Below are 15,526 nucleotides of genomic sequence, written 5' to 3'. Positions count from 1 at the left end.
ATCCAGCCTTCATGAGGTCAAGGATTTCTTCTTCCACCTATGCCCAGCAGGGCCCTCTGCTCTTACCTATACAGCTGAAGTCATGTATCCCTCCCTAAGTGCTCCCAGGCTGGTGGTTTAGACCCTGTGAGCTGTGGTTGGTTAGTATTGTTGCTCTCCTCATGGGGACATAAACCCTTTCAGCTCCAATGGTCTTCACTCTAACTCCTCTATTGGGAACCCCATGATCAATTCAATGGCTAGTTGTGAGCATCTGCCTCTGAATATGTCAGACTCTTGAAGACCTCTGAGGAGACATCTATATCAGGCTCTTATCAGCATGCACTTCCTGACTTCCACATCAGCATCTACCTTTGGTGACTGCACATGGGATAGATACTCAGGTGGAATGGTCTTCAGATGGCCCCTCCTTCAGTTTCTGGTCTCCATATTTGCTCCCTTGAGTATTTTGTTGCTCCTTCTAATAAGGACCGAATCATCCCCACTTGGTCTTCCTTCTTAAGCAAATTTTCCTAAGAAGAAAGTTAGTTTATTCACATCAATGTGAAACAAAATAGATTTCAAATAAGAACCCAACTGAAAGTGTAAGGAAGTATACTTTGCACTTACAAAAGTACAAAAAAAAACAAGGCTGGACTTCATGTGTGGGGGAATTCGAGGGTGGGGAGGTGGGAGTGGAACAGTAAGTAGGGGCCCATCTGCAGAGAAGCAGGAGGAAGGGCGATGGGATAAGGGGGTTCCTGGGTGGGGACAGGTGGAAATGGGGTAAAGGAATAACATCTGAACTGTAAATAAAATATCCAATAAAAAAACGAAACAAACAAGAAAAAAACAAGATGTCTTTCAGTCTTTCTCTTCTGTGTCTCCAAAAGAGGGGCAACCTGGTTACTAAAAAATACTATAACAGTTTTATATAAACCTTAAAGATTGATAGTGGTAGACTTTAATACTCAGTTTTCTCAAACGGTCAGTCTTCCAGACAAAAATTAAACAGGGAAATACTAGAGTTACCCAACCAGTGTCACATATATTTATATTTCCCCGAACATATATAGTAAACATTTTTCTGTGCTTCTCATAAAAAAAAATTCTCCAAAATTGACCAAATATTCATTCAGACATGAAATGATTTCACAAAAACCTCTAGAAAAAAAAGAAATAATTACACCCAGATGACTGAGACAGAAAGTCAAAATTAAAACAATAAAATAAAAACAAAGATTAATACAAAGTCACAATACATACAAGGAAATTGAAAAAAATCACTGAGTCATATCAACATCAACAACAGAAAGAATATAAACTCATGGGAACTGAATAATTCTCTCCCAATTAAAACTGAATTAAAATAGGAATAAAGAAATGAAAAGTTTTTTAAAAATTCAATAAAAATATTTGCACAGCATATACAAACTCACCAGTCACAATGATAGTCATTGAAAGAGGCATATTCAACATAATACTAATGACACGTCTTTTATCTCAGTTTGTGGTAAGCACATGTAGAAGAAAATATGTAATTTTGAGGCTAGGCTTCTCTACAGAACAAGTTCCAGAAACTCCAAGGCTACACAAAGAAATCCCATCACATTAAACAAAAAAGTGAGGGGGGGAAGGTCATAACAAATTAAAAAAATGAAGTGATTTCACAGTATTTATTCAACATTAAGATTCTAGAATAATAAGAAATAATCACACCCAGGAGGAGTAGATAGAAAGTCCTAATCAAACTTTGGGATTAATCCAATAAAATAAGAACAAAGAGATTAATACAAAGAGTGTCAATAAAAGAAAAAAGGGATTAATCCAATAAAATAAGAACAAAGAGATTAATACAAAGAGTGTCAATAAAAGAAAAAAATATCAACATAATCCACAAGTATTCCAAATCAATGAAAAGTGGAAAGAGTATATTCAATGTACAAAATTAGAAATGAAGAGATGGGCTTAATAATAGAAACAGAGAATATCTAGATAATCATAAAATTTTTTTTAAACATTATACTCCTCCAAATATAAAATTTGAAATATATGGGTATTTTACACAATGCTTACAACTTTGTAGCATTAAAGAAAGTCAGAATCACAATCTACACAGAAGTCTATTAACAGTGAAATACAAGAATTCACTAAAATTCTCCCAACTTCCCCACCCCCAAAAGTGAGAGCTAAATAATTTTAGGACAGAATTCTTTGAGACTATTAAAGATATAATGTCATTAATCTGATGTTATCTCAAATAAGAGAAACAGAAGAGACATTGCTCAATTCAGGTTCTGATGCTACAGTCACCATCACTAAGCCACATAATGAACTGACCAAGAAGGAGATTCATAGAAATATTTTTCTCATGAATCTTGATACAAAAACATAATTAAATACTTATAAAGTGAATCCAAGAACAAATCAAAAAATGTCAACTACCATGGTCAGATAGGCTTTATCACAAAAGGCAATGAAGGTTCCATATACAAAAGTCAATAAATGTATATATGTATTTGTATCTGTGTATAAGTACACACGTGTATACGTGAGGTAAGGAGGAGAAGAATTTTTGAAAATTGAAAACACCCAAAAGAGTTGGGGGTGAGACACCAAGTGAAGCCAGTTTGGAAAACTACTTTAGAAAATATTGTACTCATGTAATAAATTTAACAAAGGTCATAAATTTGAGATGGGTGCTACTTGAACTGAGGAATGGAGTGAGTAGCGAGATGAGCAAATAATGAGGGTTACAGGTGGGTAAAAACTGGCAAAGTACATGCTGCATATGTCTGAAGGTGCCATAGTGAAATATACTATGCTGCATGTTAATTTAAAATGAAATAATCATTGCAAACAGAAAAAACTGCAAACAATCCTTAACCTAGAATACAGGAAAATTTATTTATATTCATGAAAGATAATTGTGTATTGCTTTCATAAGGAAACAACTCCATCTCATATCTCTCAGTATCCATATCTTAGCCTCAGAAGACAGTTTCTAGATCATATACATGGAAAATATTTTAACATTTCAACAAAATTTTGAAAAGAAAACAAGACTTGTTTTCATCACCTTAAATGCTAAATATGACACACTACAACATACAACAAAGAATTGCCTATATTTGTGCTTCTTTCTCTATATTCCATATCCACTGACTGAGACTTATCAGACCACAATTATCAATAAAATCTCCCATTGACAATTTCTAAAATATTATCAAGAATAGATGACTAGGAAAATTGTATAAGAATAGTCTAGTCATTAGACACAGGTTAACTTGCCATTTACTGTTTGTTTGTTGGGTGTTTAGGGGTTTTTTTTGTTTTCCCATTCTTTTATATTTTTTAATTTTATTTTTTATCATTTTTAAAATAATCATTCCATTAGTTTACATCCCAAATGATATCCCACTTCTCGATTACCCCTCCACAACCTTGCCCCACCCCACATCTGCCCTCTTCTTTCTTCTTTTGTTTCTTTGAGGGTGCTCCCACACACAAGCACCTTCTCCCACGCCACCACACCAACATCCCCTTACAATGGCACATCAAACTTCCATAGGACCAAGGGCATCTCTTCCTATTGATGTAAGACAAGGCCATACTCTGCAACATGTGTATCGAAGCCATGGATCCCTCCCTGTTGGTTGGTTTTCTAGTCCCTAGGCTTACTGAGTGGTCTGTGCAGCCAATGTGATTCTTCCTATGAAGTTGCAATCCACCTCTGTTCCTTCAGTCTTTCCACCATCTCCCCAAACAGGATCCCTCGGCTCAGTTTGATGGTTTGCTTCAAGCATCCACATCTGCATTGGTCAGTTGCTGGATGAACCTCCCAAGGAACAGTCACACCAGTTTCTTGTCAGCAATCGCCTCTTGGCAAAAGCAACAGTATCGGTGTTGGTGTCTGCAGACAGGATAGATCGCCATGTGGGACAGTCTACGGATGGGCCTTCCTTCAGTCTCTGCTCCATTTTGTGTCCCTAATTTTCCTTTGGACAGGGACACTTCTGGGTTAATAATTTTGAGATGCCTGATTGACATCCCTCAGCTGGGCCAGTACTTAACTACTCGAGGTGGTCTCTATAGTTTCTATCTCACATTCTCAGTGCATTTCAGTTAAAGGCATCCCCATTGTGTCCTGGGATCCTCTAGTTTCCCTGGTGTCTGGTACTTTCCAGTGGCTATCCCAAGTTCCTCATCTCCTCGCTGCTACATATTTTAATTCGACAGTACTTTAGCTGTGAGTTTTAGAATGTGGGAATCTCGAGGTATACAGGTGAGTCAACGTCTAAAAGTGGGCTGCCATTCCTAGTAAGAAAGACTTCACATTTGATAACTTATATGGGACTTTTGCTTTTTGACAACATCATAGTGAGATTGCTGGTTTTAAAAATTTTGTCCAGACATTGAAGCCTTTCAAATACTCAGACGAATTTCTGGTAAAGCTGGAATGGATGCACTTTAACTATGAAGTCTCAGCATCTAAGTGTAAGACACTGAAGACATGCTCATCCAGTCACTCATTGGAATGGTTAATGATTCATTCTTTTGACATGGCCTTTATTGAAGGGAGTTGTGACATATACAGTGCTGTGTATTCTTTTGCCCATGCACTCCATGAGATGACTTTTCAAAAGTTTGATAATTTGCTCAAGGACAATGGCAAGGAATACAATTATAGCTGCAAAAAGGTAGGTTTTTCTACTGTTAGATATGTTTATTGTTATCAGTGCCATAGTTTAAAGAGACTGTAAGATGCTCAAACCAAGTGTGCTAGAAAATATTTCCAAAATACAAAGTATTTTTACTGAGCTAATAAATCCAGATATAAAACTCTAATGTCAAGGGGATGGAGTTGAAGGCATAATGTGTCAATGTAGACCTGTGATTTTTGTTACAGATTACCTGCATTTCATCATACATGTTCTAATAATGAAAACATATAGATTCCATCCACATGAGGCCACTCAATGATGACTTGTTCACCTTGTTCTTAATTCTCAAATATGTCATTATCACTATAGGGAAATAACAGATCCCATCTCATTCTGTCTTCTAGACTAGACCTCTAGGCTAGTGGAATCACTTTATGCTGTGAGAGTACTTACAAAGAAAATATTACTAGAATTCAGTTCATTACATTTGTGTGTGGTCATGTGTGTGAATGTATATTCATCACTGCATATTTTATGTTTTATGTTTTTGTGTTTCTGTATATCTCTGTATATATATATATATATATATATATATATATATATATGATATAGATGTAAATATACTGAGAGATAGAGAGAGAGAAATAGAAAGATTTAGAGAGATAGAGATAGATGGATAATTTATAGATACTTTTTGCCTATCAGCCTAACTATCAGCCTATGGCAGTTAACATAAATTTGTCTCTTTCCATTTTTTGTATGATGTAGTTTTCAAAATGCATATTCCTGTGTATAATTATCAATGCATATGTCTGCATATGCCTGTGTGTTTTGTGTGTTTTTGTGTATGTTCTTTCATTTTTTTCCTGTTTTTTTATGTATGAGATGATAAATTTATGTATGTCAGTGTCACTCTGTGGGGGTGTCAGTACATATCTATGACCACCTTTGAATATTCCTCTGTGTATGTGTTTCTCTATGTGTGTGTCTGAGTATGTGTTTTGTATGTATCTCTGTCTGTTTGACATTTATGCATATTCTGTCTCTGTGTGTATCTATATTTTCATTTGTGTGTTGGGGCATGTATGTGTATGATTTTGTATATAAGTGTGTGCTTCTGCAATGTGTGAATATGTATATGAATACAAATCTTTCTGTTTCATGTGTCTGTATGATTCATATTGCAAATATATATTTGTTGTCTACATGCATGTTTGTGCTTGATTGGTAATCTCCTCTTAGAGAACTAAAATAACAGGAACATTTTTATTTTGTACATCTCCTTACTTTCACTGAAAATTTTCACCTGCTTATTGTCAGTAAAGTTGTCTTTAATGAGAAATAAGAATATTTTTTTTTTACTTTAAGGAGAGACTATCCTATATAGTATATTGCCTGTCTTTCAGCTGTGTTCCTTTCTGAGCAAGACCCCCTTCACTAATCCTGTTGGAGACAGAGTGAATATGAACCAAAGAGACAAACTACAGGGAGAATATTGATATTTTTTTCACTTGGCATTTCCTACAGATCCTTGGACTTAAAATTTAAATAGGAATGTTTAATCCCTATTTTCTAAGTGATCAACAGCTATCTGATGAAATGATAGAGTGGGCAGCATGAAGTACACAGATGGGTTAAACCTAATTGTACTAATTGAAATTACATTGTCAATTGTGTGCATCCAACATTCCCTGAAACTGGTGAAATGAAATTGATTGTCATGTGAGAGACCAATTTCAAGCATTCTATATTATGTCTCTTTTTTCATGTTTTATGTGACTTTTTAGTAATTCATTGAGGATTGCCAACAGGCATACCATGTATTTGTATCATATCAGTACCTGTTTCACTCCTTTAATATTAGCTGTTTTAGAAAACAGTTTGATATTTCCAGTATATGGAGTAATATTCTATTAGTCTCATTATTACAACTACAGAGTGATTTTCAATCTTATGATAAACCCTCTGGTTCTTTGTAAGGACAGAGTAAATTCATGATGACCAAGTCACCAATTTTTTATTATGCAATTTTAAGCCAGTTTAACAACTAGTCCTAAATTTCCAACACCTCTACCTAACCATACATTAACATTTTGTGACAAATTTAGATAATCTAGAAACTATACATTGTTTTTTTCTGTTGTTATTTTTTATGTTGGTATGGGTATTTTGCCTGTATGTATATTGGTGCAACACCTGCAGTTGTGGTACATATGGGTAGCTGAAGAGTTCTTCGAATCTCAGAGCATTTACAAGGGCTTCATGCCACACAGTGAGTGTTGGAAATCAAACATGAGTTCTCTTCATGACTCACAATTGTTCTTGAGGATTCAGCTATGTCTCCAGCCCTGAATAATAACTTGCAAAACGTAATGCTCACTAAGCAAAACTTGTCTGGCCCCATTTACTCTTGTCTAAGCCATTCAAGTGAAGAAGTCTGTGTATAGTTGTCTTCTCTATGTTGAGAGAAATTGGTAGTAATAAAAATATGCTTTTGAGGAAATTTATATCTCACGTACATGCTAGGTATGCTGATGTGATTAGTTTTAATTTGTCATATTCAAACTGCCCTGTTTCATTTGAAATAATATCTTGGGTTGCTTTGATAGTAAGAAAATTAAAGTTACTATATTTTCTCAATATGATAAAGAATGCCATTTTTGGTAAAAGAACATAAGAGCTAAAAGTGTACTTATGAACTACATATCCATTTCGAGGATAGCATTGAAATCTAATGTGTTTTCTAAATAGGCCTCACATGAACCTTATAAACATATTATCTGGAGTAATACAGATTTCTAAAACTGCAAGCAGTGTTCTATGCATATATATTCAAATCTCAATGTGGAACTAATAAATAAAAATGTGAAACTATCAAGGAAATACTCCAAACATTAGAACCATAGATTTAAATGTGATAGTATGTTCAGTGATACACTAAACAATGAATCAAAGAGTGATTATAAGAATGGTTAAAAAAATCAAAGAGGGCAATAGTCACCTCTGGGTGAATATGATTGATATACATACATATATATATATGACAAAATAAACCAAATAAATATCTCAGTGCATAGTCTCATGAAAAACAGGCTCAAAGATGAGGATAGGATGGCAAGACTTGAAGAAAACAGCATAAGATTAGAATATTCAAGTTACAATAAAATAAAACAACAAGGAAAAAATGAAACTCATATGTGAACAAGGAAGTACGATTAACAGATCAAATTTTAAATCAATGGGAACAAAACAAAGATGAACACACTCTAAGTATCAACAGTATATTCGCTGTATTGGAGTTGTACGTATCCAAAATTATGTTGGAAGGGTAGACATCTGTCTAGTAGAAGAATATAAATAGCAACTTTGAAATAGCAAATACTCAGCTTATGAAATGAAATAGTCCTTGACAAATTTTTCCTAAAATTTATTGTCGAACAATGATCAGATATGAAAGCTGCAGGAGGGAACTCCTGGTCATAGAAAATCTCTCTCTCGATAACAACAGGTTCTACCAGCTTCAATCATTTTTAAATGGAGTTAATTAATTACTTTATTCATTCATTCTTTCATTCATTCATTCATTTATTCATTCATTTTAAATACCAATAGCCATTTACAGACCCTCCTGTACACCTGTTTCTTTTCCTGTCTTTCTCCTCTCTCAATTCACTACTCTTTCCTTTTTCAGAAAAGGGGATCTATCCACACCTATCCCTGGATATCAACAAACTTTGGCATATCATGTTGCACAACAACTAGGCACAGGTTCATGTTCTCTTTTTGGGGTCAGGGGAGGGAGTCCAGTAGGGATAAAGTATCCCAGAGAAAGGCAAGAGAGTAAGATACTGACCAAAGTATTGCTCCTAGGAGTACCACATAAAGACCAAGCTGCACAATGGTTAAAAATGTTTAGATTGCCTAGGTCAATCTCATGCATTAGTGGTGGCAGGTGGTTTAGTCTCTGTGAGCCCTTATAGTAAAAGGTTAGTTGATTATGTAGGTATTCTTGTAGTTTCCTTGACCTTTCTTGCTTCTACAATCCTGCTTTTGTCTCTTTTTCAGGATTCCCAAAGCTCAACCTATTGTTAGGGTGTGGATCTCTGCATCTGCTTCCTTCAGTTTCAGAGTGATGTCTGGCTCATCATGGATATGTTAGGCTCTTGCCTTCAAGTATAACAGAGTATTAATTGCCAACATCAGGGGTAAGCTTTCTCTCATGAGATGTCTTTCAAGCTGGTTATCTGTCCCATCGTCCTATGCTCTATTTTTACTCCTTCACATCTTTAGACAGGAGAAAGTGTAGGTCAAAGGTTTTGTGGATAGGATGTTGTCTCAAATCCTAGCCTCTTAAATGTGCCTGGTTCTTGGAGATGGACATTTCAAGCTTCCTATACCTTTTTGCTAGGAGATTTAGCTAAAGTCACTATCATATATTTCTGGCAGTTTCTATTGCCTTAGCTTTCTAACTTGACTGAGACATGCCACTCCCATTCTAATAGTCTCAACAAATATTCTGTACTCGACCCTCACCCTATCATTCCCTTCTTTTCTCATCACCACCCCACTCCTTTCCATACGTAACCCCATTCATCCATGATGTCTATTTTATTTGCCCTTCTCAGGGGAACATATTGCTCCCACCTTGTGACATCTTATTTTTATTCAACTTCATTTAGGTTTGGTGATTTTAGCACACATGGATAGTCTTAAATGAGGAGAATAAAAATTGTGTCTTTGAAAAATTAAGAGATATATTTGTCAATCCATTTATAATATCTTGGGAGTTTATTCCTTACAATAAAAGGAGATATAAAAATCTTCAGGATGAACACAATTATGATAAGCTATAACTGACAAATGAGCACTATGAATATGAAGGATATTAAAAGTAATCCATCATATATAAAAGAATCAGTACCAGGGTCAAATTAACATATAAACAACACTAAAATGCCTGATATAACAACAACTGCTAGAAATGTATCACATATTAAAATAACAACACTGGAATGATCAATAACAAACAATTTTAGTACTAATTGAATGTTAGTGGTCATCTTCTCTAATCAAAAATCACAGACAATGAGTTTGGTTTACTTTTTAACATAATATTTTTATTGATTTTTTGGGAGTTCCACAACATGCATCATGATTATACTCAGTTCCCAGTTCTTCCATGTCTGCCTCTCCATAACAGAACTCTTCAAAAAATTAAAATGAAAAAGTCCATTTTCTGTTATTTATGTATTCACTGGATCATGGCAAAACTCTCAGTTCCTGTTGTATAAATATAATTTAGTTGTTCCCTCACAATATCCCTCCAGAAGCCCTCAACTGTGGATAGATAACATCAGATTCTTTACCATATATTTTTTAAAGTTCTTCTTTTTGATTCCTTTTTTACCTGCTTCTTTTTCTTGGATGGTAGGGGATGGGTAAAAGTGGTGATGGCAGTAGGAGTTGTTGCATAAACTTTTCCTGTACCTTCTTCACATCTATGAATTTATAATCATTCAAATCACTGCAAAAGTAATTTCCTAGCACTTTTAAAGCATCAGGAACAAAGATAATGGAGTTCTACATGGTTTATAGTCTTAGCAAAGATAAAAACCTGGGTCCTAAATGTAGGAGGGTTATAGACACAGTCAAGGCCCTCAGAGTCAGCACAGCCATGTACATCAACATGGTTTCATGCTGCAGTCCAGATCATGAAATTTCCCAAGTCTTCAGTTATAATATGTGCCATGGAAATCACCAATATGACAGTGATGCAGTAGGATCATGGACCCAGATACAGCCATCAGGAGCAGCATGGATCCTGGCATTCCCCTTGTTTCTTGTGGCAGTGAAGTTCACTCAGATCACTATGACTTCATGTGACAGTAGAACCCATGGACCACAGCATGACTTAAGGTAACAACACAGCCTTAGGGCATCCACATGGGCCTTGATGGTATCACAGGTCATGAAAATTATTACATATCATACTGGATGCAGGCCTTCCAGCCTAGACATGCACATTGTGACATCAGCAAGCACATATATCTGTAGAGACATTGGTAAGGACAGAAACCACAGATATCAGCAAAGATTCTGGGTGCTCTAGGACTACAGGCCCGGATATGGACTTTGGTAGTAGTAATGACCTAAACAGCATCATGTCTAAAGATAACATCACAGGCTACTCACATCAATATGGCCACTGAGAAAATTATTGGTTTATTAAAAACTGACATTTTGATCATTTCTTCCTGGGGATGTTTGATGCCCCAGAGAATAAAGATGCTAGATGGTTGAAATGGGCGTGGGAGGGTGAATGGAAGAGTATTCTTTTAGAGGGAAAGGAGAGGAGGATGGGGAGCAAGGTTTGTAAAGGGAAGACTGGGCAGGGGCATAACATTTGACATGCAAACAAAATGATTAAATGGACATCCCTCTGTGGCCTCCCTGGCTGTAGAAAAAGACTCTTTCATATACGTGAAAAGAGCACATCAGTAAAAACGGGGGAAGAGGGCAACATAATGAACTAGAACAGAAGAAACATACTTAGATTACTACCTCATTGATCACTGATAGACATGCCTGAAATAATTCTTGACTAAACATCAACCAAGAGACGTCAACAAAACAACTAAAGTATCAGTCCCTGTGCACAAATGACTTCATTCCATGAATGTAAGTATGGTTAATCATATGTATATCAGTCAAGTGTAAAACATCACACAGATAAACTAAAGGATAGAACAATATTTTATACAGAAACATGCAGAAAGTGCTTTTAATGCACTCTAGCATCACTTCAGAATTTAAAGAAGGAACAAACAAAAATCTGACAATTTAGGAGAACACATGTCGCAATAATGTAGTTTTCTATGTCAAACCTATTTGATGACATTGTATTACATGGACAGGGGAACACTATAATTTGCATAAAATCAGAAATGAGACCGTGTTTTGTAGTGGCACATGCCATTAGTCTACATTCTTTGGATTATGAGTGAGGATATTCTCTCTGCATGTGTGACCAGTCAGATTGTGCATTGACTGTGCTCAAACTCTGGCTGAAATGGATACTCTGTCTTAAATAAAATGAGCAGAATAAGGGCAAGGAAATTCATGCTCTTAACTTGTCCTAAAAATAGTCTTTAAAATCTTAGAAAGTATGAAAATGAATGATAAAAAATAAATAGAGTAAAAGAAGGAATGTCTTGTGCAGTGATATATAAAGAAAGTTGATATCTACTAATATTAAAAAGGAAGACCTATTTTTCAACAAAAACAAATAAAAGGAAGTGTTGTGGTTAACCACATTTCTGGAGAACATGAGATGAACCTGTTGGTAATAGATTCTGTGATGGCAGTAGGAACCTACCAAAAGCAAAGGATGCAAATTCAACATACAGGTACCAGAAAAATTCCAATGCAGCATAAAGATACCCATCATGAGATACATCATAAAATCAAGATTTTCTTAATTTAAGAATTGCTTGAATTAACTATAAGCAATCTAAATCTTCCTCAGGTTTTCACACTATTTCCAGGCTCTGTAGTATTTTCACCTCAGGAAACACTCCATCTTCCTGCTCGCTATGCAGCAACTCAGCACCTCCTGAGTTCTGGGGATAAATTAACACCATCATAATTAGTAGGAAAGAATTATCTGCTAAACCAACTTACTGACCATAAAAGTCTTTAAGGACTTCCATTAATTTATGTAGGACGACACAGTAAATGAGAGAATAAATGGATGCCTTCTGACTGTATTTAGTAAATCCTAACTAAATAATTTTTTCACTAATACTGGATACAAAAGTTCAAACACCATTTGAAAATTGTGGCTAATTCCTTTAAGGACTATTTATTATCTGTTTGTTGTTAAAATATTAACAAGGTACTACGTATTCTAGTATTGAGTAGAATACTCTTAATTTTTACACATCATGTGTCAACAGTGATTATCAATTTTCTACATTTCAAATATCATTGAACATTTAAGAAATGTCTCTAATAAAGATATAAGTTTATTTAAAATTTTCTTAAAACAAACAGATGTGTTTCATAAAAAAGTCTCTTTATTACACAAAATCTCTTGTCTTGTGCTTAACAGTTCCTGATAATTTTAACAAATTATTATCTACCCTCTTCATTAATCTTACAGAGGGCTTAGATCTGGTTCCCAATCTCACTTGCCTTATTCTGTCTTACACATCCTTCTGTACTTGGTAGGTGTACATAGACTTATGTAAGTATATCAAGAAAATATTAATAAATATTTCAAAGATTCCTGATCTACATATATTTTTAGACAGGATTAATCACTAGAAAAGATCTCTGGAACATGCTATCACTGAAGTTTTCTTATCCAAACTATTTGAGAATATGTAATCTATTATAAACTTCCAATGAGTCAATGATATAAGACAAATTTTACTTTTTCTTAATATTTTTAATTATTGTGCTCCTATAATACCTAACGTTAGAAAATGTTAGATATTTTTAATATTTCATTTTAGACCACCTCAGTGTTTCTATATGTGTGCAATATTACAATTGATTTGAAAAACTTATCTCTGCAGGAAAGACTCACTTGTTTCATTAGAAATTTCATTTTCTGGGCAGGGACTAAAATCAAAACAACAAGCTGATATTTTCATTCTTCCTAAATTTTCTAAATGCAGGACCACAATCATCATTGTACAAAATGGTGGGCATCTGAAGAAAAATAGATGCTTCATGCTATCAAGAGTTCTAACTACCTCTTCAAAAATTATACTATATTAGCAAGTGATGTGGATAAGCTTATTTTATAAACACTAACAAAGTTATCAGATTTAACTTAGTGCATTGAATGATGATAGACATCAATATATGGAAATAATTGTGGAAAAGTTGAGTTCTTTCCCCTCAACTTTAAATTCAGGAAGAAGACAGAGTACTATTTTGTGTGCTAACAGTGCAGGAATTGCAAGCTGGTTGTTCTATTTAATTCTTGTCTCCTTGACACAAAGTACACTATAAAGGCACAGAGAATCCTAATAGAGAAATTATCACTGTCAGTCTAGCCTGTCATCATATATATGAAGTATATTTTAAATTGGTAATTGATGTAGGAGTGTCCAAATACGGGGAGCAGTATTGCCTGTAGTCAGTGGTACATTAGAAATCATGCAGAACAAACCAGTAAGCAGAGCTCCTTAAGTGATTAATTTCAGTTGCATTTCCCAGATCCATGCCTTGTCTTCCCTTGAGTGTAAACCATAAGCCAAATTGACATTTTACTCCTTAATTTGCTTATAGTTAGTGTTTAATAACAGCAATTGTCTGTAAATGGCATAAAAACAACATGGGAAACAAGGCCTCAAATATTAGATAACCAAAATAACCTCAATAACATTAGAATAGCAAACCTTAACAAACTAAGCAGAAATAGAAAAACAGATTCACATGGCCACTTCTATTGCATTTGTAGTAAGGAGGTGCTGAGTTTCTGGATAGTGAGCTGGAAGGTGGAGTGTTTCCTGAAGTGAAAAGGCTTTATAGAGTCTGAAAATATGGTGAAAATACAGATTGCTTAAAATTAATTGAAGTATTTCTTAAATTAAGAAAATCTTGGTGTTAAAATGGGTCTGGTGATGGTTGTCTATATTCTGCATTGTAATTTTGCAGATTTCTGCATTCCGCATTTCCATCCTTTGTTTTATGTTAGGTTTGATGTTACCATCACAGAGTATATTATTCACAGTCTCATGTTATTGTTCTCTAGAAATATGATTAAGCATAACTTTTCCACTTTTCCTTTTTGTTTTTTGTTTATGTTGAAACAAGTTCTCACTGTGTAGTATTAGTAAATCCCAACTTCCTATATAGATCAAGTCACCACACTTTCCTTTTTTCAGTATTTGTTTTTATTATTTAATTTCACACTTCGTAATACTTTAAAGACTATTTTTAGGATGAGTGGAGAAAATACATTTCTTTATTCTGCTCATTTCATTTAATACAGAATATCCATATCAGCCCTGGTTTGAGAGAAACCTGGTTTTAGGGTGAATTCTCTGACAACGTTTATGCAAGACTTGCCTGCAAATATAATAGAATATAATTACCAGCATCAGGGGAAGGATTTCTCTCATGGCAAGGCTTTCTAGCTAGGCCAGTCATTGGTTAGCTATCCCCTCATTATCTGCTACATATTTATTCCGACACATCTCTAGACAGGGTAAATTGTAGGTTAAAGGTTTTGTGGATAGAATGTTGTTTCAGGCCCAACACTGAAAATCTTGCCTGGTATAGGAGATGGCTATTACAAGCTCTATATCCCACTTTGTTGGGACACTTAGGGTCATCCTTATAAATTCTTGGGGTGTCTAATGCCCTAGGATTCTAGCTAGACTCAGAGGAGCCACTCCCATTTTAGTGGTCTCTCCAAACAATGTGTTCCTCTGTCCTCCCTTTCTATTCTCATCCCATCCCATTCCCAATCATTCCCCAAACCCACTCACCCATGATGTCTATTCTCATGTTTCTTGGGGAGATACATGTTTCCTACCTTGTGCCATCATTATTACTTAGCTTCTTTAGTTATATGCAGTGTAACACATCATGAATATTTATAAAGGAAGGGGACAAAAATTATGTGTTTAAAACATTTAGAATCATAACTGCCAATCCACTTACTATGCCCGTGAATTTCTTGCTCATAGTAGAAGGAAACAAAAAATTTTCAAGATGAATACAATTATAAGAAGTATTAACTAATAAATGAGCACTATAAAAGACATTCAAAGAACTCTGTCATATTTAAAAGTAAGGTGAACATAAGAGGTCAAAATAACATATAAACACCACTCTAATGCCTAACAGGAAAATAAGTATTAGAA

At 34.8% G+C, this 15,526-nt stretch overlaps 1 pseudogene; it reads left to right on the top strand.

Moving 5' to 3' along the window:
* Positions 1-4,355: 4,355 nt before the first annotated feature.
* LOC114633696 lies at positions 4,356-6,281 on the top strand (annotated as a pseudogene).
* Positions 6,282-15,526: the final 9,245 nt, after the last annotated feature.

This window comes from Grammomys surdaster, unplaced genomic scaffold (assembly GCF_004785775.1).
Source record: "Grammomys surdaster isolate TR1022 unplaced genomic scaffold, NIH_TR_1.0 734, whole genome shotgun sequence".
Classification (NCBI taxonomy): Eukaryota; Metazoa; Chordata; class Mammalia; order Rodentia; family Muridae; genus Grammomys; species Grammomys surdaster.
This window is presented reverse-complemented; position numbering and strand designations above follow the sequence as displayed.